Source organism: Chinchilla lanigera, unplaced genomic scaffold, assembly GCF_000276665.1.
Source record: "Chinchilla lanigera isolate Chin_1 unplaced genomic scaffold, ChiLan1.0 scaffold00043, whole genome shotgun sequence".
NCBI lineage: Eukaryota > Metazoa > Chordata > Mammalia > Rodentia > Chinchillidae > Chinchilla > Chinchilla lanigera.
In genome coordinates this window covers 13,138,211-13,151,696 of record NW_004955444.1, presented here as the reverse complement: position 1 = coordinate 13,151,696, position 13,486 = coordinate 13,138,211, and the positions used below count along the sequence as shown (strand labels likewise).

At 38.6% G+C, this 13,486-nt stretch overlaps 1 protein-coding gene and 1 pseudogene across 3 annotated transcripts in view; one reads left to right on the top strand and one right to left on the bottom strand.

Moving 5' to 3' along the window:
• Dnajc5b (DnaJ (Hsp40) homolog, subfamily C, member 5 beta) overlaps positions 1-13,486 on the top strand; it is a 92,564-nt gene that overhangs the window by 10,357 nt on the left and 68,721 nt on the right. The window lies entirely within an intron of this gene.
• LOC102013979 lies at positions 10,804-12,108 on the bottom strand (annotated as a pseudogene).

The window sequence follows — 13,486 nt, the reverse complement described above, 5'->3', positions numbered from 1 at the left end:
TATATATATATCCCTAGTTGTTTCTTTCTTTTTCTTCTTTCCCTCATCCCAGTTGTTCAGGAGGTACACTTAAGCGGTATGACCACTGCCTGCTGTCACTGGTGCTGTGCTCTTCAAAGGCCCTGGGCTCTTCCCAGTGCAGAAAGAGAGCTGAAGGCATTAGTCTCTGCTCCAAGCTCAAGGGCAGCAATGGGGCTACAGGAACTCACTCTTGTCTCTGCATGTCTGAGCCTGGGACTTGGGTGAAACTTGGAGCTACTGAAGAACTTTTTCCTTTGTCTTTGAGAGAATCCACAGAATACTAATAGTTGTTACTATCTATTGAAAGCTACATGCTTGTGCTTTGCATGGATACTATTGTTTAATGTTCACAACTCTGGCCTCCCCACCCTATTCTGCTCTGTGTTCAGAGGGGGAACACTGTAAGATTGACATGGTCAGGAACTGTGAGGCATCCCCTTTAAACTGCAGTCCTCAGGGCCAAGGAGGTCCTAGGTTGTCTCGTATGTCTCCATGGGCCAGTCCAATCCCAGTCCATCTCTCCTCCAAATCTAGCCTTAAAATCAGCTTAAAATGTTCATGAATCAGAAATTCTGCAGGTGTGGTGTCTGCTGATTCATGTAGAGACCAGCCCCAGGCTTTTCCTTCATTTGGTTTTCTCCTGTTCACTGCCTGACGTGTTCCTGCTTCTCGGCTTTCATTTCCACTAAAGAAACATTGTTCAGTGATAAACTTTATATTATGCCCCTAAATCAGTCTTGTAGGAAAGGGACGTCTCTGTCCTCTGTCCGCTGTAGCACTCTCTGGTTGCTCCCAGAGTCCCCTTCATTGTGACAATGTATGCAGTCCTTAAGTGTTGCTAAGTTCGACTTTGCCATAGTAAACCTTTCCTTTTACAAAGGAAGAATCACTCAGGAGGGTGAGACTCCTACCTAAATACACAGAGTAAAAAGCTAAGTTATCCACCTCCTAAACCAGAGCTTTTGGTGTAACGCATAGATATCAGTTTAGGTGGGGCAGGACCTCGTCCTATTCCAACCCGGTGAAGGCAGATCAAAGAGCAGGTCATTTCCAAGGCAGCATCTGTGGCAAGGCACACAGGCTGCACGAGCACACACGGAAAGGGAGGTAGTACAAGCTCCTGTTTCAAGCATCCACTTTCATATACAGTGAAATAAGTGTAGCACAAAGAAAATATTGTAAGAGAAACAGGGACAGGGAAGTACTTTTTTTTTACTGACAGAGGCATATTTCCTCTGTTCTGCTTCAACAGAAGGCCCAGGAAAGAGCTGAGATTCCTATCTGTCTAGAATTGCCAGTGACTCATTCAGGCCCCCATTCCTGAGGAAGTGGCTTTGGCTCATGTCATGTGTTTACAGAAAATCAGCTCAATCGAAAGTTCCTCCCAGTGGATTCTCCACCTTGACGCCTTCGTAGTCCCACATGCACACGTTCAGGCTCTGTGTGAAATGATGCCAGATCAGACCTGGGCCTGGCTCTCCGTCTTGTGGCTCATATAGTTTCTAAAGCTGTAAAGCCCACATTACAGGCACAGAGGGTGGGTTATTTATTTTCAACCAAGGACTCTGAGAATACTCCACCAAACAAATATGTTCACAGTGAAACGCAATTCTTAGTCACAGCAGCTTTAAAAGAGAGTTTTTACTTTCAAGATCATTCTTTTTCTTTTAAGACATGAGTAAATGAACTTCGGTGCTGTGCCTGCAGGAGAGGCATTGCTGAGAAAGCAGCACACTCTAGAGGCGGGGAAGGCCCATTGGGTTGGTGCCCAGAAAAGTGATTCCTTGCCCTGGCTACCAATATCTTATTGGCACCTGTGGACAGATCACCCACTGCACCCTTCACTGGGATTTGCAGAATTGGGGGGTGCATGTTTCTAGCCAGGTTCTGTTAGCAGCTCTGTCAGGGTTACATAAAACCTGCTGAGCCCCAGTTGTTGGTTCTTACAATGGGAACACTAGCCCTTGCCCTGCTCACCTGTCCTGTTTGTCATATGGGTCAAACGAACCCATGTAAAAAATACTTTATTAGCAAGGGTAGAGTCTCTATGCTTTCCCTGTGATATAGAAAGTAATGTCTTTCACTGGCAGTGAGACTGGAGAATTGAGGAGGGTGGTGGAGAATGGTGAAAGGTGCCACTGGGATGCCCAGAAGGGTGCTGGGTAGAACTTCAGCTGCTTTTAAGCCTGGAGACCATGAACCTGTGTCCCCCAGGACATATACAATAGCATGCTGGCTGGGGCGCTGGTGGAAAGAAGCAGGGGTACTGACGATGGAAGAGTTACAATGGTGATCTGAGGCTCTTAGCTGAACAGGGAAAGGGTTGAAGAGAAGCACACAGTTGACGGATGTGGGGGCTCAGAAATTTTAGTGAGATGTAAATACCATGTGCAGAAGCGAGCCAGCTATGTAAGATAAGCAGCAATGGACAGAGTGAAAGATTGGAGTTTAAAATTTAAGAGGTGGTAGACATCCGGGATCTGAGTAGGGCCAGGGACTATATGCCGGATGAGGATGGTGGCTAGTATGGCCACATGAGTACAGAAGGTTCTCCAGGCTGGTAATCAGGGTGGAGAGAGTGAGAGCCGCGTGCCTGAGGTACCTGGAAATTATGCGCAAGTTGTCAGACCTGAGGTTTGGTAGTAGGGTGGACAAGAGTCTGTGTGGGGATAAGACTAGCTGTACTAGGGCTAAAGACAAGACCAAGACTATAGATTATGGAACAAGATCAGTGATGCCCCTATATGTCCGTACTACCATTGGCTCCATATTACTTAAGTGACTGTACTTACAGTCTTATTGGTTAATTATAATTTTGACTCATGTTGTACCCACCTCATGACTTTGGTCTATAAAACTTCTTTTGAGAAGTGGACTTGTTGCCAACCTATTCGGGACCCCTTCTGTCTCTCAGGAGTTACTGCTGTTCCCATTCTTATTTGGCATTCCTTTTCTCCAATAAATTTTTCTACTCTTAAAAAAAAGAGTCTGTGGTGGTGGGGGAATCAAAGGTAAGGGTAGAAGCCAGGCATGGTGGTGCATGCTTGTAATCCCAGCACTTGGGAGGCTGAGGCAGGAGGATCATTACGAGTTCAAGGCCAGCCTGGGCTACAAAGTGAGCTCAAGGCCAGCCTGAAATGCAAAAGGAAATCCTGTCTCAAAAAGCCAAAAAAAAAAAGAAGAAGGTAGGAGCAGAGTGTTATGAAAGGCAGATGAGAAGGTAAATACTGCTTTAGGATAAGGGGGACCTAGAAAAAAAGATTGGCCTGGGTACAGACTTGGATTTAAAATTTGGTATGAATTATATGTAAATGAGTCATTTTATATATAGACAATCACTGTGCTGGCCACAGAAAACCTACCTGAAACCTGTCATTTGGGGAAATTTTTTACGTACCTGAGAAGGAAAGAACATCTCTTGGCCTCGGCGGCCCCCAGTAACCCTGGCAGGCACGTGTTTATGCGGACTTGTGAATCAGATGATTGTCTCTGGTGGATTCTTGGTTTTTTGCTGCCATTTGCTCCCTGAATCTTTCATGGATCTTCAGTTTTGACCGAGCTGATGAGAAGAGAAAGCTGAGACCTTAAAAGTTTAACAGCTACCCCAGAGTTTTCTCCATCAGGCAGGAGCTTCAAAGCCAGGTTTTTAAAAGCTTTTAAATTTAAAAAATATATATATATTGAAAGAAACTGTCAATGAGTCTTTGGTTGACCAGTATTGCATGTCTATATCTGTTTTCATGAGAAGCCACTTTGAAGATATCAATATGTAATACAACCACCATTGTTAATTCCCTACCACTTTGTTTGTAACTCTGTATTGTCTGTATTGTGCTTGTGATATGTTGTAAAATGTTGTATGTCTGTTAATGTTTCCCTCCTTTTATCCTTAAAATAAAAAAAAAATATATATATATATTATTTTAACTGACACATAGTAACTACACGTATTTATGGGATACGGTGTGGTATTTCAGTGTATGCAAAGTACAGCATAAAAACCAGATTATAGTGTTGTTAAGGTTATAATTCAAGTTTCCCAACTGACTAGCTCATGGACACTTGCAAAGTTCCAGTTTCGGAATGCAACAAAAGGGTAATGTCCCTTGTGGACGTGATGCGCCCCGCTCTGCTGTTTCCAAGGGTGTTTTTCTCAGTAATTCCTGTAACCTCAAGTGGCTGGGGGAGAAACCTTGGGGATACACAAAATCAAAGGTGATGTGGGGCAAGGAATATTTTGAAGTTGAAAACTCCTACCTGCAGTTTAGTTTCTTTTTGAACACAAGGGGGCAACACAGTCATATTAAATAATAGGTCTGCCTTACCTTAATTCTGAAATCCTGAATATATAAAGATAATTAGAATATTTTCTCAGGCTTCTAGGAAAGTTGCAGAGACATCAATTTCCAAAAGCCTGGGGCAGGGAGATCTGTGGGGAAGTACTTGTCACTCACCCTCCCACCTCCTGAGATTATCGGCTTCTGGTCAGTTGTGAGGGGCACTTGGACTGTGTCCCAGCTAAGAGAGACCTTGTTCAGGGATCCAGTTCCTTTAGAAGATTCAGTTAAGCTGTTCCCATTAATATCTGGAAGTGAGGCCTGCCCTGAAAGAATGGAGGAAACCGAGAGGGCAGACACCTATGAGGAAGGTCAAGCAACTGCAGAGGTCCTACTGGTATTGCTCCAACAGAACGAGGCCTTTGGTAGCAGGGAGCTGACCATCCCGTGGTGTTGTAACAGCTCCCACTGACGGAAGAGCATGTATGGCATCTGGAACAATCCAGAAGTTTTTGTAAGACTCTCAGAAGTCTCTGGAAGGAGGACCAGTAAACATATTAGGGAGCATAGGATGCTTGCAGAATGGTGACAGCCTGGTTGAAAGGATGTAAGGGCTGACCTCTAGGGGATCCCAGAGGCCCATGAGACCAGTCTACATAGGAGAAGCACCCTGCCTGAGGTAGGCAGCAGGAGGAGATACCAATAGCACCAAAGCATACCTGATTATGCACATCTAGAAGTATTTGTGTGTGTGTGTGTGTGTGTGTGTGTGTGTGTGTGTGTGTGTGACTATATAGAAGAATCTGCACTAGATTATATTCTGAAAGGAGCACTTCCACCCCTAAGAGAAGCAGCTCAGCTTTAGCCATATACTTCTGGGTACCTTCCAATCATATTTCATGAGGCCATTCTTGACAATGCATGTTGGTAAGTAGCAAAACGCGTTACTCTGCAGGATAGACAAAGACCTTGCAGGCCAAAAACTGTATAATAAATTGCTTGAAATTTAGTGATCCCTGAAAGTTCATTTGAAAAAGAAAATTTTGATGAAATGAAAGGAGAATCTATGCCTATAAGGAGAGTGCAAGGTCATAGCCATTATCTTGTTAAGCAAGTCTGAATATACCACTGAAAAGATTTGTGGAAATTGGGTATTTGTGCAAGGCCATGGTATGCATGGTGCAGTCGACAGGCAGAGGACCACCTTGCCTTCCTGACCAGTGATCACTGCAGAGGTGAGAGGGAGGTCCTGTCCATCAGAACAAATAAGAAGAGATTGCTTGTCACTTATAATTCTCTTGCTCAATTTGATTTTTATGGATATGGAAGGACAATATGGCAGCAGCGTACTTAAATTCCAGTTCCAACTTTTAGCCCCTTCTGATTCATGTTTATACTTGGGAGAAGTCACATGACCATACCTAACTGCTTATCTCTTTCTTAAATAAGCATCAGTATTAAATGATGTATATGCGTGTGAAGGCACTTGTGAAATGTCAAGTGTGATATAAATACAGCTATTAATCTCAAGAATGACTCTGGAATTTCCCCCTCTTAAATATTGATCTGTTACATGGACTGGATGAGGCTCCATTTGAAAGGGGGCTCACTGAGAGTTAAGATGGCTTTGTGTCTTCAGGCCCGTTCTATTCAAACCACCACTAAATCGGACTAAAAATTACTGGATGTAGGTTGCTGTGTACTCCTGCTTTTACAGGTTACTTGGCTACCCTCAGATGACAACGTGCAGAATAATTTCCGTTTGTAATCAAAACTCTTTTGAAAAGAGACTGTCTATATTCTAGATGTTAGTCCTCTGTCCAATGAATACCTGGCAAAATTTTTTTCCCAGTCTGTAAGTTGTTTCTTCATTATGTTGGTTGTTTCTTTTGCTGTAGAAGTTTTAAACTTGATGTGATCCCATTTATTGATTCTTAGTATTATTTCTTATGCCACCGAGGTTCATTCAGAAAGTTCTTGCTTCTGCCTATATCTTCAAGAGTTGTACTTATTTTATCTTCCAGCAGATTAAGTGTTTGTATTTTAACATTTAGATCACTGATAGCTTTTATTTTAGTTCAGAATGTGGTAAACTATATGGGTCTAGACTCAATCTTCTGCTTGTGGATATTCAATTTTCTCAGCACCATTTATTAAAGAGGCTGTTTTTCTCCAGTGTATTCTTTGGCCCCTTTGTCAAATATCAGATAGCTGAATGTGCCTGGGGTCTTTCTGCTTCCTCTGTTCAGTTCCAGCGGTCTGCATGCCTGCTCTCATGCCGTCACTGTGCTGTTCTAATTACAGCAGCTTTACAGTATCACTTCACATCTGGATCTATGATGTCTCCGCTTTGCTTTTGCTACCCAGGATTGCTTTTGCTATTCTGGAGCTCTTCTGGTTCCATATAAATTTTAGGATTATTTGCTCTAAATCTGTGAGGAATGCTGTTGGTATTTTTACTGGGATTGTGTTAAATCTGTTTAGCAGCTTTGGAAGTATAGCCATTTTGACTACATTGTTTCTGCTCATCCAAATACAGGGAGTATCTTTCCATTTTCTGAGGTCCTCCACAGCTTTCTTTTTCAAAGTGATGTAATTTTCATTTCTTTCACTTCCTTGGTTAAGTTCATTCCTAAGTATTTCCGTTTTCTTAATGTTATTGTGAATGGAATTATTTTCCCACTTTCCTTCTCACTGAGTTCATTATTAGTGTATAAGAACACTATTTATTTTTGTGTGTTTTTATATCCTGCTACATTGCCGATTTTTTTTTTTTTAATTCTGAAAGTCTTTTGGTGAAATTTTGGGGTTTTGAAATAGGTAATCATCTTTATCCATTCCTCAGTTGATGGGCATTTGGGTTGTTTCCAAGATTTAACTATGATGAATTGTGCTGCTATAAACACAGGCGTACATATATTTCTTGGTATGATGTTTTCAGTTCTTCTGGAATAATAGCCAGAAGAGGAATAGTGAGGTTGAACTGGACCTCTAATCCTAGATTTTTGATAAAATCTAATTTTGATAAATCTAATCCTAGATTTTTGGTAATAACATTGATTGTTTTAAGTATTTCTTATACAGTTTGAATTTTGTTCATGAACTCTCTGCCTACTCCTATGTCTTCAAGTTTTCTATCTACTTTCTCTTCCAGGTTTAGTGTTTCTGTTTTAATATTTAGATCTTTAATCCATTTTGACTTTAGTTTAGTGCATGGTCATATATATGCGTCTAGTTTTAGTGGCATTTTTATACAATGGAGTATCACTCAATTATAAAGAAAGATAAATTCCAGGCTTTTATAGGTAAATGGATGCAACTAGAGACCATGCCCATAAGTGAAATAAGTCAGACCTACATGTGTAAACGTTGTGTTGTCTCACTTAGTGTGATAAAAAGATCAAGTAAATAAGATCCAAAATGCACAATAGACACTGCAAATTGGGAAGAAACTGTGCAAAAGAAAAGATAAACTGTGATAGAGAAAGGGGAAATGAAGAAACAAAAAAAATATGTATGTACAAGATAGTCAAGATTGTTGTACAGCTAATTTCTCTTAGTTTATTAAAAAGAAAGTCTTGTGCTAATATTGTATAGACAAGATAGCATACATATATCTTCTACTCTGAATAACTACTAGGAAGACAGCAATGCACAATTTATTAACTATTGTAACTGTCCTCATAACTTGTTTTGAAACTTGGTTTCATTTCTATGTTTATGTTTTTAAAAGTAGAGAACAACTGGGATGGGGGAAAGGAGAAAAAGTAGGGAAATATATATATATATATGATAGCTAAAATAATTGTACCATGATTTCTAGTGATTTATTGAAAGGAACAGTTAATGTTTAATTGTTTGATCAACCTTGCATTCTTACATCTGGTAGTCTGAGAAACTATGTTGAAGATAACAATATGTAATATAACAACCATTGTTAATTTCCTATCATCTTATTTTGAAATTCGTATCATTTTTATTGTTTTTGTGTTATTTTGTGTCTTTGCTGTTGTTATTTTGTTTTTCTTTTTTTTCTCCCTTTATATAAGTACCACATGCTAACAATTGTGCCACTGGAGATTCTTTTTTTATCTTTTTAAAATGAAGAAAAAGATGATCATGTCATCTGCCATCAGATAATGATGATACTTTGATGATACATCATCAAAATAATGACAGTTTGACTTCTTTCTTTCCTATACAGATCCCTTTTATTTTTTTCTCTTGCCTGATTGCTCTGGTTAATGTTTTGAGGACTATGTTGAGCAGGAATGGTGATAGTGGATATCCTGTCTTGTTTCTGGTTTTAGAGGAAAAGCTTTCCATTTTCCCCTATGTAATATGATGTTGGCAGTGGGTTGGTCATAAATGGTTTTCATGATATTGAGATATAGCTATTTTCTCTGTGGCTTTTATATAGATGTTGGATTTTGTCAAAGGCTTTTTCTGCATCTATTGAGATGATCATGTGATTTTTGTCCTTCTGTTTTATGTGATGAATTGCATTTATCAATTTGTGTATGTTGAGTCATCCTTGAATCCTTGGGACAAAACACACTTGGTCAACCTTTTAGATGATTTCTTGCATCCTGTTTACCAATACAGTAATACCTTGGTCTCTGAATGCTTCTGTTCACAAACAGAAGTGCTTGGCAAAATTTTGCTTCTGTTTGCTAAGTACACATCAGGTGATGAACATAACCATAGCCGTCTTCCCCAGAACTGTGGAATGAATTAAGTTCATGAACTGAGGTACCACTGTATCTTGAGGAAGGTTTTTTCATCTATATTCATTAGAAAGATTGGCCTGTAGTCCTCTTATATGGTTGGGTATTTAACTGGTTTTTGGATCAGGGTATGTGAACTTCCAGTGATTTTGGGAGTATTCCTCTCTCAACTGGATTAAAGAGTTTGAAAAGTATTGGTGTTAGATCTTTCCTGAAGTTCATGTAGAATTCAGCAGAGAATCCATCCTGGGATTTTCTTTATTGATGTTGTTTTTGTTTTTAATGCTGCTCCCATTTTATTGCTAGTTATTGGATTATTCAAGATTTCTAAGTCATCTTGGTTCAGTTTTGATAATTTGTATGTATCTAGGAATCTCACCATTTCTCCTGAGTTCTCCAATTTTTTAGTATACAGATTTGTGAAGTAGTTGCTAATAATTTTGTTGATTTTGGTAGTGTTGATTGTGGTTTTGCCTTTCTCATTTCAAACTGTGTTAATTCTGGCTTTAGTTTTTGTGTGCATTTGCCTAAGTGTTTGTCTATTTTGTTTATTCTTTCAAAGAACCAATTTCAATTTATTGATTAGTTGTATTTTTCTTTTAGTCTTCATTTCACTGATTTTTCTCTGATTATATAATTTCCTTCTTTGTACAAGCTCTGCATTTGGATTGTTCTTTCTTTTCTAGGACCTTGAGATGCATTATTACGTATTTACTTGAGTTTGTCCTGCTTTTTAGATGTAGGTATTCACAGTTATAAATGTTCTTTATTTTATTTATTTATTTATTTATTTATTTTTTGTTTTGTTTTTCTCTGGTACCGGGAACCGAACTCACGACCTTGCACTTGCCAGGCAGGTGCTTTTGCCGCTGAGCTAAATCCCCAGCCCTATAAATGTTCTTTATAGGATTGCTTTCACTGTGTCCCATAAGTTCTGTTATCTTGTACTGTCATCATTTAATCCTAGGATCTGTCTTATTTTTTAATTTCTTCTGTGACCCATTGATTATTCAAGAGTATGTTGTTTGATTTTCATACATTTGCATAATTTCTGTGGCCCATTTAAAAAATTTATTTATGTAACAGTGTAGAAAGCTATCCTGGCATAAGCAATAATTCTGTACAATCATGCTGCAGAAAAAATTTTAGAGACTTCTTGATCATTTGAGGAACTCCTTCCTCCTTCCCTTACAATAAACTACTCCCTCCCTCCCTCCCTCTTTTGTGCTTACAATGAACAGAGATTTTCTTAAATCAAAAATCTAAACATATATGGACAAAATTTCAAATTCTCAGTTCCTAATGTGTGCATATAAAACAGGCACAGAGAAATAAATATATCTTCTTCATTCCTATATCATAAATATGGCAGAAGCAGCAATCTGTACAGTAAAGTAAAAATTCTGTAAATGATTTGAAATACTTAAAAGGTTTAATTTTAAATGCATATTGATATAGAAAGATATATTTAGGTGAGAGAAGCAGCTAAACTCCCACATTCACATGAAGCATCCCCTGTTGATTCTTAAAGCATGTTGCAAGTAGGACATACTTGGATAGAAACCCACAAAAATAGTGTACAACTGGCTAAGTAATAATATACAATTGGCTATAATGTGATAAATAATCGGGAAAAAATCTATTCATGCACTACTTTGATACAGGTAAATTCTTTCAGCACACAAAACTTATTAGTAATGTAGTATAAAGACCAACATGTAAAGAGAGAAAATACATATTGATTTATATATTAATTCAAGTTCAGGAATCTACTTCTCTTATAGTACCACTGTCAAAGGCAGTAATGAGTAATTAATAAAACAAGTGTTTGTTTCTTTCCATATTGTTCTATAAATTGTTCTATAAAACCCCGGTGGGTAGTGAAGCAGTGGTTTTGCTATCCAAATTTGGGTGCTGCTGTGGCAGTGGTCAAGTTGTGCATCTCCAGAGAACTTGTGAGCTGGATTCTCACAGCCATTCTGCTGCATCTTGGGGAGGAGGCACTCCTCCGGAATCATAACAGCATCAACCTCCACCATACCATAATGAATAGATAGATGTGTATTGTTTCTTCTTCAGCATAACGCAGATGTTGACCATCACTGTTGCTATGACAATGCCACATACTGTAAGTCCAATAATTGCACCTTTGTCTAAACCCACATCTTCTGCAAAGAACACCAAGTTTTGATGATGAACTCCATACGCTGGGTCATGTCAGTATTCTGCATTCATCTTCACTTTAGAGATCTCTTCTGTCTTATTTTTTGTCAAACTGGAACCTGGTTAAATGGTCAGTCCTTTGTCAGCCACAGGGTGGCTGTCAACAGGATCAACTTTATTTTCTATATTGGTCACCATGGGGTCTACCCCAAAAGGATGCCATAGCTGGAAATCATCCAAAATAAACTCTCCATTCACAGGGAGGAACTCCACAGTGGTTTTGTTTTGTCAAAGATAGCAGAAGAACATCAGTTCCATAGCTGATAGGCTGTTCACTAATCATGTTGGCAGACATCATCTGAGTCGTTTTGCCCTTTTTGAAGAAGTTCATCAACTTCATCCTGAATTTCCATGACTATGACAGAGACATTGTAGAACCAGGAGAGAGACTGGTTCACGTACTATAGATCACAAGGCGGTGTGATATAACCTGGGATCAAATCTGAGCAGCCTTCTTGGGATCCACCATATACACATGTTCAAAATGTTTTAGAGTATGCTGCCTGTCTTTCTGTTCAGCGCAAACATACTTCTTCCACATGTTGAACACACAGCCCGGCCTGCAGTGCAGTGATACAGTGTTCCAGGCAGTTGTGGTCACTGAGTATGGCTTTCACTCTGACCCTGTGTGTCTCCATGAGCTGCTATCTATATCTTGCCACTTCCTATCCCAGAGATTGCACTTTTTTCTGGAAATGCTAGATCATGGCATTCTTATCAGCTTTGGGTAAGTTCTTTGCTTGATCTTCTGCCTCTTCCCATTGTCTCACGATGTGGGACATTCTCTCTCGGTTCTTGGCCTTGAGCCTCTCTCTGGCTTTCTGTCTCTGGTTTCTTTTACTATTGATAGCTATTTTCATTGCATTGTGGTTTTAGACTCCCTTAAGACCCAATCAAAAAATGGGAAGCTAAAAATTAATAGTCACTTCTCAGAAGAAGAGGTACAAATATCCAATAAACACATGAAAAAATGTTGAACATCACTGACCAATAAAAAATGCAAATTAAAACTACATTGTGATGCTATCTTGCCTCAGAAAGAATTGCCATCATTAAAAAATCAAATGATAATGAATGTTGGTGAGGATGTGGGAGAAAAGGAACTCTTCTATATTGTTGGTGGGAATGTAAACTAGTACAACCACTATGGAAATCAGTGTGGAGATGCCTCAAAAAATTGAAAATAAAAATTTCATTTGACCCAGCTATTCCCATTATAAGTATCTTCCCAAAAGAGCTAAAGTCACCATATTACAGGAATATATGTATATTCACGTTTGTAGCACCACAATTTATAGTAGCTAAATCTTGGAAACAGCCTATGTGTCCATTAACAGAAGAATGGATTAAGAAAATGTGGTATTTATACACAATGGAGTACTACTCTGCCATAAATAAAAATAAACTTGAGGCATTTGTAGGTAAATGAGTGGAATTTGAGAACATAACGTTAACTGAAATAGGTCAGATGCACAAGTTTAAATATCACATTTTTTATATGATAAACTCTCTCTGTCTTTGTCTCTCTCTCTAGAAGGTAGATAAATAGGAAGGAGGTAATAGTTCAAATAACTCCACAAAATACCTATTCTGTTGTTTTAAAATTATTTTACAATAAATGCTAATTTGTTTTTATGTATTAGTTTCTTTTGTTTATTGAAAAGAAAATTTTGCCCTTTTATTTGTTTCTTCTTTATGAGAGAGAATCGTCTGTTGTCTGTGACTTGTTCTCTGAATAAAGTTTTGGCCATTCCTTTAAGATCATGATACATAATATGTTAGTCATTGTTACCTTCTGATTATCTTGTTATAAAGTTTTGTATTATTTTTTCATAGAAGAGTGTTTTTATATTTTCTTTATTAATATTTACTTGTACTATACTAAAATAAAAAAGTTTTAATGTAGAATATAAAACACATTGAAAATTCATTAGATGCCCAAGAACTTTGAACTTTGATTGATAAAACACACCCTCATGATTTTTATGACTACCAAATAATAAACAGCAATTCACATTAAAGAGAGAAAGAGACTTTCATCCTGTGCAGGGACTACCTTTCTTGTTTTTGCCTTCTCCTTGTTCTCCTTGTTCTCCTTGTTCTCCTTGTTCTCCTTGTTCTCCTTGTTCTCCTTGTTCTCCTTGTTCTCCTTGTTCTCCTTCTTCTCCTTCTTCTCCTTCTTCTCCTTCTTCTCCTTCTTCTCCTTCTTCTCCTTCTTCTCCTTCTTCTCCTTCTTCT